Source organism: Bombina bombina, chromosome 2 (assembly GCF_027579735.1).
Source record: "Bombina bombina isolate aBomBom1 chromosome 2, aBomBom1.pri, whole genome shotgun sequence".
In the NCBI taxonomy this organism is placed as follows: Eukaryota; Metazoa; Chordata; class Amphibia; order Anura; family Bombinatoridae; genus Bombina; species Bombina bombina.
Window position 1 is genome coordinate 593,088,746 of NC_069500.1, and position 16,029 is coordinate 593,104,774.

Consider the following 16,029-nt stretch of genomic DNA (forward strand, 5'->3'; position numbering starts at 1 on the left):
ACAGACTTAGGAAGTGTTTTTCCCATAGGAAACAATGGGGCTGCGTTAGGAGCTTAACGCTGCTTTTTTGCAGGTGTTAGGTTTTTTTTCAGCTCAAACTGCCCCATTGTTTTCTATGGGGGAATCGTGCACAAGCACGTTTTTGAAGCTGGCCGCGTCCGTAAGCAACGCTGGTATTTAGAATTGCAGTGGCGGTAAATATGCTCTACGCTCCCTTTTTGGAGCCTAACGCAGCCATTCTGTGAACTCTAAATACCAGCGGTATTTAATAGGTGCGGGGGGGAAAAAGCATGCGTAGCTAACGCACCCCTTTGGCCGCAGAACTCTAAATCTAGCCGACTGTTAGCATTCAGTTATGTTGAGGATGAAAACATTGTATTAACACTCCAGAAGTTGTGAAATACATTTTATTTTTCACATAAGCCTATACAAATGTGCATAGGCTTTCTTAAGCAAGGAGAAATCACAACTTGTTAATCAAACAGGAATACTCATGCGTTCACCATATCTTAAAGCACATTTCTCTTATGCATGCTATATTAAAGCTTAAGAACACATGTTTTTAACATAATAAGTTTTAACTTTCTCAAAGAGAAAACACAGTACATGCGCAAAACACGTCAGATGACTTATGCATCTTGCTAACTGGTATGTGAGTTTTACTATTTTCAAATAAATTATGAACTTTTAACCTTGACCAACTAGGCTGTGCATGGTTATTATTGGGATCATGTTGCTGTGTCCAAGTTGAACTCTCTTACTTTTACTCGGGAGTTATTTGCTGTTTCTTTTGTTTGACTCACACCACCCACAAGCGTCATGGAAGAGAATGTGAGGTCTGGAGGAGGTGAGTTTGGCATGTAGGGATAAGACGCCAATTCGGCTAAACCAAGGTAATTCATTTGCCTGTCAATCCCCTATGTGATATACCCGGTGCAGGTCACTGCACACCTTTGTTATACACTATTCTATGTGATAGTTATTTGTTTGGAGCACTAATTTAAGAGATCACCATGTTCTTATTAATGAAGGCATTATATTACGTATCACAAATCGGTGGTGACATTACACTAATTTACTTACTGTGCATATATGGATACTGGTACACAATCACTTGTGTTATAAATAAATGCCTAGGTTGTATCCCCATACCAGACATTTGTTAGAATAAAATATATTACACAATTTAAGTTCTTCATGTTGGCATATACAGGTATGCTTTAGCTTACATGGATCCAGTGGCACAATTTCATATACAATAACACAATTTCAACTGGTCATATAAACATATAAAAAATGCATGGTTATATAATATGCACAAAAATCGAAAAAATGTGGCAGCACAACAGACTTTTATTTTAAACACACAGGGAAAACAGCAGAGCAACGTTTTGGGAATATATCCCTTTGTCAAGATGTTTTCCCTGTGTGTTTAAAATAAAAGTCTGTTGTGCTGCCCAGTGATGTGCAGTCACTAGAGGCAGGGCTTCACCTCTCATATGGGCAAAAGTATATATTTTTTTATTGGCTTTAAAAAAAAAAAAAAAAAAATTTTTTTTCCCCCAGCATTTTTTTTTCTCAGCTACATGCTGTGCAATGGAGAGGCACAAGCAGGTCTGCCCACCATTAGACAACATGCTGCGCCACCTACTGGATGAAAGTGGTTAAGATCATTGCATGGCACATAACTGCTTATTTGAGGCAGTCCTATTTGGGCTGACCCAATCCAGTGAGAGGCATTAGTAAGTGGAACTTAAGGTTAGGTCTGGATGTTAAATGATATAAAACAAAACGAAAATGGAAAAAAACTACTTTAATTTATTTTGTTTCTGTCCTGTGAAGCTGCCAGCTTTGCTAAAGTGAAAAAGAGAGTTCTTTACTTCCCCTCCAAGTGCAGTGGAATGTGCCACTGTCACTTCCTTACAGAGCAGGAAGAGATGCAGAGAGCAGTGTTTTAGCCACATTTTATTGAAGTAAGTTCTGCAACCTTAGATTTTGCTGAAAGGGATTCTGTTAGTGAAAATTATAATTTAATGAATGTGGTTTAGTGCTATTTGTTTTTTTACTCTTTTACAGCAGTTTAAGGATCGTTTTTGTATTTTGTTTACTCAAACTTTACACCCACCCACTACATTAGCAGCTTGCCTCTATACTTCACACTCATTATACTTCATTTATAGTCTCACTTTCTGAACTCTCTGTAGCTCTGCTGTTTTATTACTTAAAAATGCAGTGGTCCCTCTCCCCCCCCCCCCCTTGATTGTGTGTCTCTCTCTCTCTCTCTCTCTCTCTCTCTATCTATCCATCTCTCACCTTATGTGTCGTTCTCCCCCATGGTCTCTTTCTATCTCTGTCTCTCTTCCTCCCCCTCTGACTCTCTCATCCCTTATGTGTCTCTCTAACCCTCTGTGTGTTATTGTGTCTCTCTCTCTTTCTCTAACCCTCTGTGTGTGATTGTGTGTGTGTGTGTCTCTCTCTCTCTCTAACCCTCTGTGTGTGATTGTGTCTCTCTCTCTCTTTCTCTAACCCTCTGTGTGTGATTGTGTCTCTCTCTCTTTCTCTAACCCTCTGGGTATGATTGTGTCTCTCTCTCTCTTTCTCTCTTTCTCTCTCTCTAACCCTCTGTGTGTGATTGTGTCTCTCTCTCTTTCTCTCTCTCTAACCCACTGTGTGTGATTGTGTCTCTCTCTTTCTCTCTCTCTCTCTAACCCTCTGTGTATGATTGTGTCTCTCTCTCTTTCTCTCTCTAAAACCCTCTGTGTGTGATTGTGTCTCTTTCTCTCTCTCTCTAACTCTCTGTGTTTGATTGTCTCTCTCTCTCTCTCTCTCTCTCTCTCTCTCTAACCCTCTGTGTGTGATTGTGTCTCTCTCTCTCTTTCTCTCTCTCTCTAACCCTCTGTGTATGATTGTGTCTTTCTCTCTTTCTCTCTCTCTATCCCTCTGTGTGTGATTGTCTCTCTCTCTCTCTCTCTCTCTCTCTCTCTCTCTCTCTCTCACACCCTCTGTGTGTGATTGTGTCTCTCTCTCTTTCTCTAACCCTCTGTGTGTGATTGTGTCTCTCTCTCTTTCTCTAACCCTCTGTGTGTGATTGGCTTCTCTAATACACAAACTGATCATTCTAATCATAACAGGGAAATTATATCTTTCCAAGATTCACCCACCCCTCATAATTCTGCTTCTTTTTTAGACAAATGCATACCATTACCACCTCTTTGGAGGAGAGAAGGCCAAAATACCCCATACCAACAACCCAGAAAAAACAAAAGAACCCACACAAACAGGGACACAGGGGAAGGGGAGTTTCCACCAAGGAAAAGAAGTTACAACAATTAAGTAAAGGCATATTCAATTTATCAGATAGAACATTGTCTAATGATGAAATTAGAATTTTAGGAAAAGGTCTTAGTTTTTGCCCCTCCAATTCTCATCAAATGTTCGAGCTGTTTGTTGACTTAAACAAATGCACAAGAAAATTAGCTCTTCAGCGCTATTTTGCCAATAAACAATTAAAAGCACAGCACACTATAGGCCTCCCTGTCCTTACAGATAATATGACAGCACAAAGAAACATGCCAGTTCTTTACATAGACCCAGAAGATCTCTCTGAACAATTGTTTGAAGGAGTGATTCACACTGATTTAGCCCCCCCCCCCTCATCATTCTATCCGAACAGAGAAAATCTAGCCTATCTAGATGTATTTCAGAATTTGGTATTAGAGTATTTTGAGAAACTTCCTTTACATAATAGTAAACATAGTAATATATGGCCAAATGAACAAAGGGCTTTGCGTAATCTTACAAAAGATAATACGATCATAATTCGCCAGGCAGACAAAGGCGGCGGCCTAGTAATACAGAATTATGAGGATTACATATAAGAAGCAAATAGAATTCTATTGGATAAGGATTACTATAAAAAACTTGGAATAGACCCCACTAATCCATTTACCAAAGAACTTAAAAAATTAATTACCTATGGATATGATCATGGCATTTTGACCAAAAAGGAAAGAAAATTCCTAATTCCCACTAACCCTAACACTCCATATTACTACCATTTACCAAAAATTCATAAGCAGATCCAGAACCCACCCGGTAGACCAATCATTGCAGGGATGAACAGCCTGACTGACAATCTTTCACTACATATTGATTTTTTTCTTCAAAGGTACGTCAGTCAACTAAAATCTTATATCAAAGATACTACAGATCTTTTGCTTAAACTATCCAACATCAGAAAAGAACAACAGCTCTTTTGGGTATCTTGTGACGTCAGTTCACTATATTCAAATATTAAACATAGTATAGGTATTAATTCCATCGATGGTTTCCTTAGTGATGATCCATATATGCCTGATATCCAAAAGAACTATCTGCTTGAACTTATACACTTCATATTGACTCATAATTATTTTAAGTGTTTAGATAACTTCTATCTTCAAATTAAAGGAACGGCCATGGGGACCAGATTTGCTCCCAGCTTCGCAAATAATTGAATCCAATTACATCTATAATGCGAAGTGGGAGCAAAATCTGGTCTTCTATGGCCGTTATATAGATGATCTGTTGTTTATTTGGAGGGGATCATTGGAATCTTTTACCTCTTTTCAAAACGAACTCAATAATAACAATATGGGTATCCAATTTACTTGGAATATCCAAAGAGTTAAGATTGATTTTCTGGATGTCACCCTAATGTGGGGCAATGACAATTGTGTTCAGTCATGCACTTTCTTCAAGAAAGTAGATAGTAATAATTTTTTTGATTATTATAGCAATCATTACACAAGTTGGAAAACAAATATTCCATATAGTCAGTTTCGGAGAATTCGGCGTAATTGCACCGATATCAAAACATATGACTCACAAAGCCTTATTCTCAAGAATAAATTTAAAGAAAAACATTACCCAAACTAATTAATAGAACTTGGCTTTCAAAAAGCATGCTTTCTTAACAGAGAAGATCTATTAAAACCCAAAGTAAAAAATATTACGACTAAAGAAGATGCAAATTATGAATCCTCATTCATAACCAGATATAACAATAATCACAAAGAAATTAAAAAAATCTTGTTAAAACATTGGCCATAACTCAAACGAGACCCCGTATTTAGATCTATCTTACAAGAAAAACCTATATGTACTTTCAAAAGAGCTCCTACAATAAAGGAGAAGTTGGCACCCAGTAAGGTTGTAATGTGTAAACGTATGTCTAATACCTCTCACAACAGCTCTCTAACTTCAGTGATGTCCAATATAGGAACCTTCAGATGCAACATAAGTAGATGTCATGAATTATCCCAGGTGGGGATAAAGAAAGCGCGCTGGAAAACAAGTACAAAACATATAAATATGTTAACAAACAAAGTCAGTGTGTAACTCTACCGTAAACCGGCTAGTGAATATGTCCTTGAAAAAAGGAAGATTCCTGTGAGTTCGTTTCAATGTTTTTTTCCCTTCTTTCTGGAAAAAACGATGGTAGATATTTTTCTTCTGAGATGCAATGGTAGCATAAATGCAGGCAGCTCCTCTTGGTCCCAGAGAGTGGGGAATATACTAGTGCAAGAAGGAAAAAAGAGAGAGGGCGCACAATAGCGTAATATTGTCTGGTATTGTGAGCAGCAATATATAGACAAGTAGTGTGCTTACCAGAACAAGAGGCACTGTACTATGACCAGTGCATGATAGCTTGCTAGCACTTAACAGTGGCTAGTACACTGGAGGGATAGCGTTCCTTGGAGTCTTTTCTGGTACCCCCTAGGCAACCTTTTCTTAATACTGGTAATTTCAATTGGAATATAGGACTTGGCGTGTTGTTGTATGGTATTGGAATACCACAAAGCATAGACAACTTCTTAATAATAAAAGCTTTAATATGACGCGTTTCTCAACCCCAACTGGGTCGTTTCTCAACCCAATCTTATCTCTAACAGCACAGGGGAATCTTTTGTGATCAGTCAAAGAATAACATGTAATTCCAACTATGTAATTTACTGTATAACATGCTTGTGTGGCCTACAATATATAGGCCGCACCTGTAGAAAAATCAGACAGAGATGGTCAGAACACTTGAGATGTATTCTTAAAGGATCTGACAAATACAGCACTTCTAGACACCATTTCTCTATGCATGGCAAAAATAAATGTGTAATGAGTATTACCCCTTTAGAAACTATCCCTGCTGTTAGTTATCAGAATAGAATGACCAAGTTACGCCAGAGGGAAACATTTTGGATATATAAATTCAAAACTCTACACCCTGAAGGTCTCAATGAGGTTATAGACTCTGCTGCTTTTTAATCCATCCTATTTCATACATCATTCATATAGTTTTACACATATATACATATATCTTATACTTATTTCACATATACCCTATATTTATATACATATACCTTATACATATTGCATATTTCCCCTTTATTTTAGGACACCCCTCATGTACACTAACCATTATATAGATATATACACTTTCACTTACATCCCTCACCAACACCTTATATTTTCCCTTACACTTAGTTAAATAACACAACCTAATACACAATCAGGTACACAGACACATATTGTTTTATGTCTATTGTTAGTACACAACATTACCATAAAAATTAATATATATTTATAGGTCACAACCAATATATTTATGTTTTGGGTTGTTAGTATTTATCTCTTACTTTACCGACATATTAGCATTTATCACATTAGTTTAGCTAAATTTTAACATATTACACATATATCAAATTATCACAATAAATTCTTATGTAAAACATATACATATCACTATATTGTTTTTTTTCCAATATGGACTTTTTCCATATATATGTATATCGAATCACTGACCCACAGTCCCTTTCACACATCATTAGATACACCCCCAGTCCTGTTTTTTTCATTCCTGTCTATAGCACTTATATATTATATTCCTTATCATCACATTATCCTATAATATTCTCTAATTGCATAGTTATTTTTTTTTCCGCTCACAAACACATACACACATATTATTTCCATATACACTTTATAGATGTCTATTCACGTCATCAGACACACACCCCCCTTCATGAAGGATATATATAACGCATATTAGATAGATCTAGAGATCGAAATCACGTAGTTTCACAGCCACTAACATATAATTCAGCTAATACACGCATAGAATTATAGTTCATATATATATATCGTGATATTGCGATATTTAGTTACATTTTAGAACTTCCATTCATGTTTTAGTATTGATATAGTCCAATGATCAAACGCATACACAATTCTATTCAACCCATTTAGGTTATTATTGCATCAACAATATTTTTCCTTCAAATTTGAAAATTCAAAATGCATTGGGTTTAGTAGGATCTTTTGTCGATTACAGACAGAGCAATTTCATTGGTTCAGCCAGACACACCTCTTTTATTAGGTGGAAACTATTTACTTTTAGAATCGGGATACATCCTTTTATTATTTTTAAACTGTGTGCATTTCAAGATGAGCCTATAGGATGTTATTATTTTGAAAACGTGGTAAATTCTAATTCAAATCAAAAGCACATATAGAAATGTATCCTATATGCACTTTATAGTACTATTACGAATATCACATGTTAAGTGCGATCACGTAGATAAGAGGGTTATGTCTCACAATATTTATGATGAACATTGTATCTTAATATGTGGTATTCACCGTTGCAGTCTTTTGACACATTTGTTTAGTATTGCATTGTATGTAGAATTGTCTATTAGAATTTTAGAAACTGCCTTTGTATCTTTCTGACATTTTGTCAGGAACTAACGTGTGTAATCAGTATAGCACCTGTGTAATGTTATTCAGCTGTCCAACATTTAGCGTGCACTAGTATATATGAAGGAGTCTCCAGTTCTGTTAGTATTATCAGCCTGAGGAAAAAGCACGGTCAGCGCTTAGAAACGTGTAGCATTTTTTACACAGATCCATTGTTTGACCTGTGTTTGTTTTTATCATTTTTATCAAAAGATTTATTAAAACTTTTTATCTTTATACTGGAGTCCTCCTTTATATCCATCTGACGTTTATCAGCAGTTTACCTGGGGTTTTCATCTCACTGCAGCAGCATAGCCTTGGTACATATGTGCACTAGGTCACCGCAATATACCTAGTACGCTACATTTGAACTATAGTGTGCAACACAATCTGTGAGTATTCCTTTGTGATCACAATTTGACATCCACTATATCTCCACAATTGATTTGCACTAGGGGTCGCCCTCTTTTTTTCTATATTTCCTCCCCCTCTGACTCTCTCATCCCTTATGTGTCTCTCTAACCCTTTGTGTGTTATTGTGTCTCTCTCTCTTTCTCTAACCCTCTGTGTGTGATTGTGTGTGTGTCTCTCTCTCTCTCTCTCTCTCTCTCTCTCTCTCTCTAACCCTCTGTGTGTGATTGTGACTCTCTCTCTTTCTCTAACCCTCTATGTGTGATTGTGTCTCTCTCTCTTTCTCTAACCCTCTGGGTATGATTGTGTCTCTCTCTCTCTTTCTCTCTTTCTCTCTCTCTAACCCTCTGTGTGTGATTGTGTCTCTCTCTCTTTCTCTCTCTCTAACCCACTGTGTGTGATTGTGTCTCTCTCTTTCTCTCTCTCTCTAACCCTCTGTGTATGATTGTGTCTCTCTCTCTTTCTCTCTCTCGAACCCTCTGTGTGTGATTGTGTCTCTCTCTCTTTCTCTCTCTCTCTAACCCTCTGTGTGTGATTGTGTCTCTCTCTCTCTCTCTAACCCTCTGTGTGTGATTGTGTCTCTCTCTCTCTTTCTCTCTTTCTCTAACCCTCTGTGTATGATTGTGTCTTTCTCTCTTTCTCTCTCTCTAACCCTCTGTGTGTGATTGTGTGTGTGTCTCTCTCTCTCTAACCCTCTGTGTGTGATTGTGTCTCTCTCTCTTTCTCTAACCCTCTGTGTGTGATTGTGTCTCTCTCTCTTTCTCTAACCCTCTGTGTGTGATTGTGTCTCTCTCTATTTCTCTCTCTCTCTCTCTAGATCAGCCAATAGGATGAAAGCTCAATCCTATTGGCTGATTGCAACAGCCAATATGATTTTTTTTAACCTTAATTCCGATTGGCTGATAGAATTCTATCAGCCAATCGGAATCTAAGGGACACCATCTTGGATGACGTCACTTAAAAAAACCTTCATTCGTCGGTAGTCGTCGGAAGGAAGAGGATGCTCCACGTCTGATGTCTTGAAGATGGAGCTGCTCCATGCCGGATGGATGAAGATAGAAGATGCCATCTGGATGAAGTCTTCTGCGGGCTTGGATGAAGACTTCGGCCACTTCGTTGAGGACTTCTCCCGGCTCCTTGGAGGATGGATGTCTGGTCTTCAAAACTGTAAGTAAATCTTCTGGGGTTAGTGTTATGATTTTTAAAGGGTTTATTGGGTGGGTTTAGTTTTAGATTAGGACTTGGGCCTGCATTAGAGCTAAATGCACTTTTAAAGGGCAATGCTCATCCAAATGCCCTTTTCAGGACAATGGGGAGCTTAGGTTTTTTAGATAGTTTTTTATTTGGGGGGTTGGTTGTGTGGGTGGTGGGTTGTATCGTGAGATTTTGAGTGCAAACCTCCATCCATCAGCAAGGGTATTGAAGATGAAATGTGGCTGGGTCTTTCAGCATGACAATGATCCGAAACACACCGCCAGGGCAATGAAGGAGTGGCTTCATAAGAAGCATTTCAAGGTCCTGGAGTGACCTACAGTCACTACAAGGTCCTACAGTATATATATATATATATATATATATATATATATACACACACATACATACACACACACATATATATATATATATATATATATATATATATGTAGAAATCTATATTTTAAAAAATATATTTTCTTCTATATAAAGAACATAGGAATTTTTAGTATACACCTTCAACTGTAGCGCACTTGGTCTAGCACAGAAAGAAAAGAGAAGGCATTTTTAGCAGGCCCCTAGAAATGGACACACAATATTTACATACATTTTCTCATAGATGTTTTTCAGAGCTGAATAATATTTTTTTTTTGAACAAGGTGATGCAATCTAAATTTGATATCTTCCACGGTACTAACAGAATGTTAGAGGTTTATGTTTTTAGGAAGGATGGTGAAAGTAATGAGAAAGCTTGGTATCTTTCTACTAGGGTTCTGTTCAGGTAGTCCTGGAAATATTTTGTGGCATAAAAGTGTGGCGACTATGTATTTAATGAATACAGCCTCATAATGCTGTCACAAGTCTTATGCAGATCCCATCGATAATAATGAGATATGCTATTTGGAAACCTGGTGTCACTAAGGCATCTATTTATCAAGCTGTCAACCGCAAATACGCTGGAATTCCACAGCGTATTTGTGGCGAGCCTGATTCCCCTTAGTTATCAAACCCTACAGACCGGCAAAAGTAGAATTTTGTGATGTAACATACGATCCGCCGACACAGATCAATGCTTATGTCAATGCAAATTCAGCACTATCTGACTACTTTTACTAGTTTTCAAATATCTACCAGGTACGCTCGGCACTATTCCGGCCCAGCGTACCTAGTTTTAAAACCGCCACCCTGGAGGCAATGGATACCATAGGAATCAATGGGAGTCTGAAAGCAGAGAAAGCTCATGTTCGCTGCTGCCCGATATCCCATTGATTCCTATGGTAACGTTTACACCTAACACCCTGACATGTACCCCGTGTCTAAACACCCCTAATCTGCCTCCGTACACCGCCGCCACCTATATTATACTTATTAACCCCTAATCTGCTGCCCCAACACTGCCACCACCTACATTATACTTATTAACCCCTAATCTGCCCCCCTACACCACCGCCACCTACATTATCTTTATTAACCCCTAATCTGCCACCCCCAACGTCGCCGCCATTATAATAAATTTATTAACCCCTAAACCTAAGTCTAACCCTAACCCTAACACACCCTCACTTAAATATAAATGTAAAAATAACAAAAAAGTGTGTATATATATTGAGAATGGATAACTCATTAAATAATAAGGATCTGAATGAGAGTCTGAACCTTTAACTTGTTTTTTGTATTGTGAATGTGAAGAATGTTGTTACTTGATTTTTGTTGAGGATAGACACTTGTATGGCCTCAATATAGTTTGTTATAATGAAATGATACATATATAACCTCAATACAATAGTTTGTATATTAAACACAATCTTTTTAGATGCGAAAAAAGGAGGTGTTGATTCATAGGATTGTGTATATATGAAAAAAGGGGGTTGTTCAATAAACAGATGTCTTTGTATATACATGCATGCACACATACATGTGAAGTATCTGCATACATGCACCTGTGCACACACGCACATAATTGTGTTATTTGTGATTGTTTGTTTAGAAAAATAATTGTTTTGTTAAAAAAAAAGAGAGTGTCTCTCTTTATGTGTATCTCTTTATATGTATAGTATATGTTGAATGTGAATGGTAATTAATAATCTGTGTCTTGAATATCATTTATGAATGATGGATCTTTTTTACTTATTAGAAGAAGAAATCAATAAAGAGAACAGACATTGGTGGGATTTGACCACATTAGAAAAATATTTGGAAATCAAACATATTCCTAGAGGTCTGAGACTTTTAAAACATTGTTCATTCAAAGATGATGCAGCAACCATCAAAAGATGGTATGAAGCGTTAGATGAATGTTCTTTTAATCTTATTAAAATTTTAATAGACCATAGGAGACAACTTTACAATCAGTGCAGTATAAATATAGAAAAAATTCAAACAGATTTAAAAGTTTATCAACAAAATCCACAATACAATAAAATCAATAAGGATGGGGGGGCGGAGCTTGGCCACACTGGGTAATGGCCGCAAGTTAGAGAAGCTCCAGGGCCCTCTTTCCCTAGTGAGGCATCATAAGATAAACTTGTGGGGGGCCAAAGCAATATAAAGGGGCCAGACTGTGCGCAGACCGCACATAAATATTCAAATTGTGACAGCCTGCAAAAACAACAGTAGAGACCGCTGACAAAGAGCCGGGAAGATCTGCGGCCTGACACAGCAACGAAGCGGAAATCCCCCGACGCACATCAAAACACTTAGTGCTTACAGGGCCAGCCTGAAAGTGAAGGAGGAAGGCAGTGCATATCGGCAAGCAAGAGCGGCAGGTACCGCTTATACTCCGCTGCAGGAGTTACGCTACAGAGAAGCAGGTAGAGCAGGGGGCTAAATTTTAGTTAACATACAGGTTACACAGACATATCCTAGAACTGCAGCACACAGCCGGGGCCCAACATAAGCAAATAGAAAGTAGAATCGGAGAAAAGGGAAAACATCTCCATGTAAAATATAAAAGAAAAAAAAAAAAGAAAAAACAAAGAACAAAAAGAGGAAAGCACGCTGAGAATTTTAGAGAGTAACAGTTAGAGGGAGATAAGAAGCACTGACAACAGAGGGGTTTTGGGTTACCGGCATCTGTGATCACGCAAGCAGGGTTTGGAGAGTAAATTTTTAATTCACAACCCACGTGGAGCAGATTGACTCACAGTAAACAGTTATTCTGCCCATAGGCATAAAACCCATAATCCTGTGCAGCGGTGGGCCTATTCTGATATAACCCCAACATTAAAAGACATTATTCCCTGCAAGGGGACTGGTAAACCAGATAAAATATAATCAGTAAAACTCTTTGCACTGGGTTAAGTACAGGCAGTTCTTCTCTTGCACTAGATGCTCAGCTATCTCAGGAGACACACGTAGCAGATATAACCTTCATATATTACAACTGGCTATAAATCCCTGGTTATGCCAGCAAAAAAACATTCCAAGCTGGATACTCCTGCAAAAGCTAAAAAGATAAATCAATACCTAAAACCCCTAGAAAATACTCTACCCCAGGCGCCAGACACCTCTGAGATGACCCATAAAATGGCACAAGACATGGATATTCAAATAGAAACCTCCACAAGTGAAATCACTAAAGCTGATTTGCAGCATTTGGCAACAAAAGATGATATTAAATCCGCCATGTCAGATATGAAAGAAATGTTCCAAGAAATTAAAAAGGATATAAAGAAAGTGGAGCGTAAACTCTCGACACTAGAAGAAGGTCATAATATAGCGACTCAGGACATTCAACACCTGTCCCAGCTCTCATATGACCAAAATGAAACCATACACAACCTTATGGAAAAAGTAGAAGACCTGGATAACAGGGGCCGCCGCAATAATCTAAGGATAAGAGGGGTCCCAGAAAGTATACACCCCCCTGCAATACCAGGCTACTTGCAAGACCTCTTTAGGACAGTAAAAGGCACAAACACAGCACCTGATGTCACCCTCGAACGAGCCCACAGGGCACTGAGAGCCAAACCCCCAGCTAAAGCCCCACCAAGGGATATAATTGTAAAATTCCTTAATTACACCGAAAAAGAGGAGATACTCAGACACTCGCGGCAGAAGAATCAAATTAGTCACGCTGGCATCAGCATACAAATTTTCACAGACCTAAGTCCGGTCACGCTACAAAAGCGCAGAGACTTGCAATTTGTGACAGCGGTGCTTAGAGCTCAGAAGATACCCTACAGGTGGGGATTCCCAGTGAGTATCACGGCAACAAGAGGAGACAAATCGGCCACACTTCAAACGATGGAGGATGTCCCGTCCTTTTGTGAGACACTACACATTAAGATCCCAACGCCTACAGATCCACCACAACCACAGAGTAGCAGGAGACCACACGCAGAACTCCAGAGACACTCTGAAACCAACCGCTCCCATTTCTATGGAACTCCAAAACACTGAAATATAGACGTTGCATAACTGGCCTTTTGGTCTATCTATTCTCTTCCTTATCTCAAATCGCAGAGAGGGCAACACCGCTCCTACGCCTGAAAGGGACGATAAATGCCACTGCAGCTACAGGACAGATGAGTATATAGTCTGTAGATTTGTTAATGTTCATGTTAACACTGTTTGTTAATATTAAAGTTTTTTTTTTTGAATTGAAGGTTTATAATTCAAATGTTTAAATTAAGCTCTGGGAACAGAGGCCATTGCAACACGCTAGTTCTAATTGTCACAATAACACATTTAGCGAATACACCTCCCAATGCAGGGGACAACCCCCAGAGATTGACTGAGCTCCTTTTGTAAAAGGTAAAGCCACACCCTTAATATCATATAAAAACAAGAAGGTGCGAGATGAAACAGGAGCATTGGGTGCCTCAGCTTAAACATACAGATCAGACCCCCCTAACGCTCAAAACCTAATGCAAGTATAACCCCCCACATGACATGTGCATAGGCTAAATCGGAGGAATTGAGCCTTAAGGTAATTTATGATAGATGCATAGGGGAAGAGGGCCCCTACCCTCAACGACCGCACCAGGGTATTAGAGTTTTGACACATTGTACGGATTGGAGTATAGTGGCCTTGGTGTTGTTAAGACTTATTCTATTGTTATTCATTTCTCTGACAGACGTGCTTGATTTCCCTCCCTTCTGTCCCTTACCCCTCCCTTACACACTTGTCAACTCCATAGACTCTCTAGATTAATAACGGCAACTGCCCATTAGTTACTGGGGACAGCGGGGTCGGTCTAACCGCTGAACCTGATAGCTTTGAAACATACCAGACTTTGCACATAAATTAAAGATGACCACGCCACCAAAAAAACACAATATAAATATCATCTCGGTTAATGTTAAGGGATTTAACATCCCCCAGAAACGATCCATAATAACACACGACTTAAACAGACTAAAAGGGGACATTGTCCTAATTCAGGAGACACACTTCAAGAAAGGAGCAGAACCGAAGTGGCACAACCACATATACCCCACCGCATATTTCTCATCAGGGCCAGCGAAGAAAAATGGTGTGGGAATATTAGTTAGACAAAATATCCCACTAAAAGTCATAAACATAGAAAAAGACACAGAAGGTAGAATGCTTATCCTAACCGGCTTACTACATGGGCGCCCGATCACAATAATTAATGTATATTTCCCTAACAGAGCACAAGCAGCATTCATACGCGCACTCTCAGGGAGAATGTTAGATAATTCAAAGGGGGTAACATTCGTGGGCGGAGATCTCAATGTTCACATCAGGAGGTAAAACATGTATATCAAAAAAAGATATTAAGCATATTAACAATCAAATAGGCACGTTAGCTCTACACGATATATGGCGCATATTCCACCCCTTGGTTAGGGATTATACATTCTTTTCCAGTCCACACAGGAGTTATTCGAGACTCGATTACATCCTTACCGACACTATAGGCCTCACACTTGTCAGACATTCTTCAATTCACCCCATCACCTGGTCAGATCACGCCCCGGTGAGATGCCAGATAGAGTGGCCAGAGTCCCCAATCACACCCTATATATGGAGGTTAGAGGACAGCCTGCTAGACCATCCCCTAATATACCCAGAAGTAGAAAAATCCCTCTTAGAATATTTCCTGCTCAATGATACTCCTGACATGAAATGGTCCACTATTTGGGAGGCACACAAGTGTGTCCTGAGGGGTGTGTTTCTGAAGCATAAGGCGAATCTAATCAAGCAACATAGAAACAAACACGACACAATTTTGCATAACCTCAGACAATTAGAGCAAGAGCACAAGAAAGACCCCAAAAATGTAGAACTCAAAGACCGTCTTGGACAGAGCAGAGCAGAGTTTAATATATTCTTACAACTAGAACAACAAAAAAGGGCACTTAGACTGCATCAAAGATATTATGACCAAGGTGATAAAGCAGGGAAACTACTGGCTAGGACCCTAAAACGTAGGCAACTAAAAATGCATATACATCATATGAAAAATAAATCCAACCAGACTAAACATGATAGCATATCGATTGCTGAGGCGTTCCGCTCTTACTTCTCAACACTGTATAACTTAAACATAGCAGCTACTACAGCAGTCCCCACACCTAACAAACAATTACTCATAGAGGAATATCTTAGAGAAGTGGACTTACCAAAACTAGACAAACTCAAGCAGACAAACTAGACCTCCCGTTTAACATTAAAGAAATACAGGA